Here is a 6,808-nt window from a genome sequence, read left to right on the forward strand (position 1 = left end):
GTATAGAATGAAAAGCCATTGCAAGGTGCAGCTCATTTATTTGGCTCTGAGTACCTAGGGCTCTTGATGAACCTACAAGCCCTATATATCCCCACAACCAGAAGAGTCCAGAAGACGTAACAGTATATTGCTTTAAACAATCTGACATCGCAGAAAAAAGTTACAGAGTAAAACATTGAGAAAAATGGCTGTTTTTTTCACCTCAATTTCAATATTTGTTTATTCAGCTGTTAGTTTCTGTAGGAAACCCTTGTAGGGTCTACATAGATGACCCCTAGCTGAATTCAGAATTTTGTCTACTTTTGAGAAATGTTTAGCTTTCCGGGATCCAGCATTGGTTTCACACCCATTTCTGTCACTGACTGGAAGGAAACTGAAACCACAAAAAATAGTAAAAATGGGGTATGTCCCAGTAAAATGCCAACATTGTGTTGAAAAATGGGGTTTTCTGATTCATGTCTGCCTGTTCCTGAAAGCTGGGAAGCTGGTGATTTTAGCACCACAAACCCTTTGTTGATGCCATATTCAGGGAAAAAAACACAAGCTTTCTTCTGCAGCCCTTTTTTCCCATTTAAAAAACAAAATTTTTGCTGTATTTTGGCTAATTTCTTGGTCTCCTCCAGGGGAATCCACAAACTCTGAGTACCCCTAGAATTCTTAGGATGTTGGAAAAAAAGGATGCAAATTTGGCTTGTATAGCTTATGTGGACTATGTGGACAAAAAGTTATGAGGGCCTAAGTGCAAACTGCCCCAAATATCCAAAAAAGGCTCGGCACAGGAGGGGAAAAGGCCTGGCAGCAAAGGGGTTAAAAGTATAAAGCATGACTTTTGTAGAAGTGTATAAAGACCATCCCCTTATTCAAATTGGCAGCAGCTAACACCATAGATAACTATTCCAGACAGCAAACGGACCCCGTTAACAAAGCAAGACAAACTGACTTGCCGTTTTGCACATTTTTGAATGATCAGTTCTATAATAACCTATTGTATAAATAACCCAGCCTCCCTGGCGGTTGGCCCATTCTGTGCCCACAAAATAATGCACCGAGACAATGACCTGTACAACTGTTGAGGGTGGTGTGAAAGGGCTAAGGACTACATTTGTATTACAGTTAGTTTATCATAAAAGCAGCCTCACATCCTCCTTTTATTACTTATTTTTCCTATTAGCTAACGAGTAACTGATCAAATCAGAATTCAGCCGTCTAGGCCGAGGACGCCAAAGGAAACATAGGTCCATTACGATTGTTTTTGCTTTTGCTAAAGTGGTTAGTGGAAAGTTAGACAAATGTATGCATCTCCAGAGAGTAGGCCTGATCAATCATTAAGGTGATGAGGGCATCATGCACGAATCCTAGAGGCTGTGACAAACTGTCAGAAACATGAAGCTAGATGTCATAGAGACTCGGTCACCACTGCCATTAAAACTATTTAAATGTTAGCTAGGCAAGCTCTACTTTCAGGAAGGCAGCTTTGGTGATCCACCTTTCCAGGGGAGAAAAAATGAAACACAATAACCCTGGACAAAACAGTGTGGTAAAGATTCAGGAGTCTCTGCATTTGCAGGCAAAGGGTGTGAACTAGCCATGACAGCAAGGACCCATGAGATGCACCACTTGCAGGTCTAGTCTTGAAGCAGTTTGCAGCTGCAAGCAAATATTTAAAAGAAAACTAAATCCAATCAGTATAATGGATAGATATCTTAACTGTCCTGCAACAGATAGCAGGCCATTTATACCTCATCTTCTTTGTTTCAAGTTTCCTGTACTCTTTAATAATGTAAAAACTACAATTTCACAATTGCTTTTTTAACCTTCTTACTTTTTCAAATTTGCTAGAAAATGTACCATTTTCCCATTCTTCTTTCCACATTTTCACAGGTGCTTCTTGTGATAGCATAGGTTGGCCTGATTTACAGGATCTCAGGAGCAGGAGTTCTTTCCTGAAGGGACCACAGGCTTCACTTCAGAGGGGATTGGGACTTACCCCAGGGATGAGTACCCTTGTGGAATGTGCATGTCTTCTGGCCTTCTGATCACTGTCTGGTAACCTCCTCCAGGTGCAAGAGCTCCTCAGTGGGGGATCCTGGAGGGCCCAGTGGACAGAACGATGAAAGGGACTCACAGGAGTCGCCAGAGGGGTTTTGGTCCACATTCATCAGCATGACCATCTCCAGATAGCCCTCTAGTTAGCCGGGATGAAGGAATTCTTTTGTTCTATTGTCATGGGTAATTAACATGATTGCAGGGTCCAGAAGGCCATAGCGAATGCTAAGTTTCCAGAGGTGTGGCCATAGTTGAAGAAAACTTTGACGAGTGTCCTACATTTCAGGGGAAAAGTCTTGAGACAGGAAGATCTGGTGTTCTTCATGCATGAAAGAGCAGCATTTTGTGGCCACTTGGATCTCTTGAAGGGTGTGTTGATGATGCAAGAAGCAGGTGATGATCTGTCTTAGGCCTTCCTTGGATGGTGGACTGTGCAGTTGGATCCTGTGGGACCTCTAGAACGCCAACAAAGGACTAAAAGACAAGCTGGTCAGGGCAGTTAAGAAACAGGTCAGAAAGACTACAATATTGGTCCCATCCAGTTTTTCTGGCCACATGGTGACCCAGATATTGTTCTGGTGGGAGCGATCTTCCAATTCGTCCAGTTTAGGCTGAAGGTGCCAGTGATCTTGCTCTCAGTAAATGGTGTCCACTATTTTCTCATCAAGCTAGTTGAGCCAGGATTCAGCTACTGTCAAGCTGGAGCCGAACGAGGCGATGTCTTAGCGAATGTTCTGCGTATCCACTAAGGTCTTGAAGGTTTCTTCTGCCACTTCTGACGAGTCCGAGTTCTCTTAGAATGACCTCCAAGGCGAAATCTAATGGGGAGTAAATATACTTCCCTCACTTAGACGATTTCCTCATCACTGCCTCTGTGAAAAGAAGTTGCCTAGTAGCTTTCGATATACCAGCTGGGCATCCAGGGTGCGGCAACATGGAACAAAAGCAGTCTGTTCTAAGGAGTGCGGCCGGTGGGGGTCCCAGCAGGTGATCAGGGGCTGGGGTGGAGGGGTGCAGTCATGAGAGAACTGATAGGCCAAGATGCCGGAATCCTCATTGTCATTTCAAGAGGAGTATGGAAGGCATGCACCCGGTTCAGGGATACCACCTTAGCACAACTCAGGGTGAAAATCAAGCCAGCCTCTGCACCCCGGTACTTGAATGTACAGCAAGGACACAGGCCAGATGAGTCCACCGCACAGTTGCACAGGAAGGTTGGAGGAGTCGCCTGTTGGTTCTGCACCACAGTCCAGTGGGGGTGGGGTGAGTAATGGTGCCCTCGTCACCATCATAATCCAGATGGGTCAGGGAAAGAATGGAGGCAGGGAATAAAAAGCACAACTCCTCGGCTCAAAACAAAAAAAGCAGTCAAGCTTCCTCAAGACTAGGCGTTAGACAGTCCTAGGGGTCAGAGATGGAGGCCTGCCATGGGCAGCAATATCATCCCTGTCGGATGATCAGGTGTGCCTCAAGACATCCCATGGCCTTTCAGGGTCCATTGTTGCATGTGAGGGTGGATTGCGGGGATTTCAGGTGCCTCAGCCCGCACAGAATAAGGCCTGTTGGGGGATGTGGCCTGTCCCACTTCCAAGCAGTCTCTGCCCCCAGGGTGTCGCCCGCACTCAGGATTTATGGCGAAGAGTGGTCAGGGACAGTATTATCCTCAGCAGTCAAGCTGTTGCTTGCAGGCGGCAGAGTTGGTGCAGCGTCCACTTCTGGAAGATGGTCTATGTGTGGATGGGGCCCACAGGCAGAGGGCTCTGTGGCACGGCCTTGCAGGTGAGTCGGTCTGCCTGAGACTGGGCCATGACAGCTTTGGTGGGGGGGCACCTCCTGTGGCATTGTCAGTGTAGGGAGCTGGGTTCTGGTTGCAGTATCCTCTCACTTTTTGCCTGTGTTAGACCTGACAGCCTTAGGGTGGTCACACCAATCTTTTTGCCTGCCTCCCTCCACTTTTTAGACACTGTTTTTGCTGGCTTCAAGACTCTGAGTACTTTACCACTTCTAACCAGTGCTAAAGTGCATATGCTCTCTCTCCCTTTAAACATGGTAGCATTGGATCCTTGCTTGGACAGGGGGTAACCTGACTGCCAACCAAAGACCCCATTTCTACAAAACCACAATATAGCACCACAAAAATACACCACACAATATATAATATTTTTCTGATAATATGCAGGTCAAAACGATTAAAATGCAATAAGTAGATGTTGAGATATCACTGAAAAAGTGATATAAAGTGTCATAAGTCTTTGAAAAACAAGTAAATGTCTTTTTAAAAAATAAAGGACTCTTGCAAGCACAAAGTACCTGGTTCGCGTTCAAAATCTTCGCCAGAGACCGCAGAGGAGGCGATGCGTGGAAAACAGGAAGGTGTACGTCGGTTTTGCCCCTTCGCACACAGACTTTCGTCGTTATTTTCCACGCAGGGGAAGGCTTAGCGTCGATTTCCGGCGCACGAACTTGGTTCCTCTTCAGGTTGCGGGGTTTTCTGGCACCTCGGGGACAGTGTGTGGAATCCTTGGCTTGCGGAGCGAAGTCACAAGCGCTGCGTCGATCCAGTGGGCATTGTGTGGAAATTTCTCCTGCATGGCAGGCGCTGCACCGATTCCTCTCTGGAAGTCAGACTGCGTCGTCCCGGGTCGGCTGTGCGTCGATCCGGTGGGCCGTGCGTTGGAGTTCCGGTTGCAACGCAGGTGCAGCGTCGATCTTCTCCTTGTGAAGTCGCGCTGCGCCGTCCTGGTTCGGCGCGCAGTGAATTTCTCACTGCAGGGCAGGCTGTGCATCCTCCTTAGCAGGCTGTGCGTCGAGTTTTCGCAACACAAGTGGACCAGTTGCAGGAGAGAAGCCTTTTTGGTCCTGAGACTTCAGGGAACAGGAGGCAAGCTTTATCCAAGCCCTTGCAGAGCACTTCTCAGCACAGCCAGGGAGCAGCAAGGCAGCAGGGCAACAGCAAGGCAGAAGTCCTTGTCAGAAAAGCAGTCCCAGTGAGTCCTTTGAGCAGCCAGGCAGTTCCTCTTGGCAGGTCTGGTTCAGGGATTCTTCATCAGCAGGTTTCTTGTCCAGAAGTGTCTGTGAGGTAGAGTGTCCACCTCAAGAAGTGTCTAAAGTCTGTGGTTTTGGGTCCTCTTCTTATGCCCATTTTGGCCTTTGAAGTAGGCTTACTTCAAAGAAAAGTCTCACTTGTTTGTGAAATCCTGCCTTGCCCAGGCAAGGCCTCAGACACACACCAGGGGTTTGGAGTCTGCATTGTGTGAGGACAGAAAGAGCCCTTTCAGGTGCGAGTGACCACTCCTCCCCTCCCTCCTAGCACAGATGGATCATCAGAATATGCAGGCTACACCCCTGCCCCCTTTGTGTCACTGGAGAGAGGTGCAACCAGCCCAACTGTCAAACTAACCAGACAGGGAATCCACAAACAGGCAAAGTCACAAAAAAGCTTCAAGTGAGAAAAACCCACTTTCTAAAAGTGCCCTTTTCAAACATACAATCTTAAAATCAACTTTACTAAAAGAAGTATTTTTAAATTGTGAGTTCAGAGGTCCCAAATTCCACATGTCTATCTGCTCCCAAAGGGAAGCTACACTTTAATCATGTTTAAAGGCAGCCCCGAGGTTAACCTGTGAGAGAGATAAGCCTTGCAACAGTGAAAAATGAATTTGGCAGTATTTCACTGTCAGGTCATATAAAACACAATAGTATATGTCCTACCTTTATCATACACTGCACCGTGCCCATGCGGCACCTAGGGCCTACCTTAGGGGTGTCTTACATGTAGGAAAAGGGAAGGGTTAGGCCTGGTGTTAGAAATGGGGTCTTTGGTTGACAGTCAGGTAACCCCCTGTTCAAGCATGGACCCTCACTCTAGTCAACTAACCCCTGCTTACCCCCTTTGTAGCTTGGCAGAGCAGGAGGCTTAACTTCAGAGTGCTAGGTGTAAAGTATTTGTACCAACACACACAGTAACTTAATGAAAACACTACAAAATGACACAACACCAGTTTAGAAAAATAAGAAATATTTATCTAAACAAAACAAGACAAAAATGACAAAAATCTGACATACACAAGTCAAGTTATGAATTTTTAATGATTAAACTAAAAAATAGCGCTTAGAAACACAAAATTCTTCGATAAGGTGCTAACATGGAGTCGTAACAAAGTCGTTCCCAACAATCCAACACCAGCGGTGCAGGACTCGGAGTCGCATAGACCCCCAGGTACAGTACCTTGGTGAAGAAATGAAAACGAGCCGATGCGCAAAGACAGGGATCGCGGTGTTTGTGCGAAACATTGAATCCGCGCACTTCGAGCAGCGTCAGTCACGACGTGGTGCGGCGACTTCCATGGAGTCACGGACTTCATCGGGGCTGCAGCAGTGTCAGGCCTGTGAAGGTCGTCGCGTTCCAGAGAAGATCACGGAGTCGGTTGCAGGCGGCATCACCTGATTCAGCAGCGGCATTGGTCCGGAGTTGTCCAAAGTCGATTTCCTTAAATTTTCACCAGCTTTTCCTTTGAAGGCCCCAGGGAGTGGATAGGGCACCGCTTATCAGGGCAGGAGTCTCAGCAGAGAGACCAGGTGCTGGTAAGGGAAGTCGTTGGTGGCCCTGAGACTTCAGAACAGGGGGAAAGCTCAGTCCAAGCCCTTGGAGAGTCTTTCTCAAGCAGGAATATACCACGAAGTTCAGTCTTTGCCCCCCTGCACAGGCAGAAGCAGCAACTGCAGGATAGCTCCACAAAGCACAGTCACAGGCAGGGCAGCA

This window comes from Pleurodeles waltl, chromosome 7 (genome assembly GCF_031143425.1).
Source record: "Pleurodeles waltl isolate 20211129_DDA chromosome 7, aPleWal1.hap1.20221129, whole genome shotgun sequence".
NCBI lineage: Eukaryota > Metazoa > Chordata > Amphibia > Caudata > Salamandridae > Pleurodeles > Pleurodeles waltl.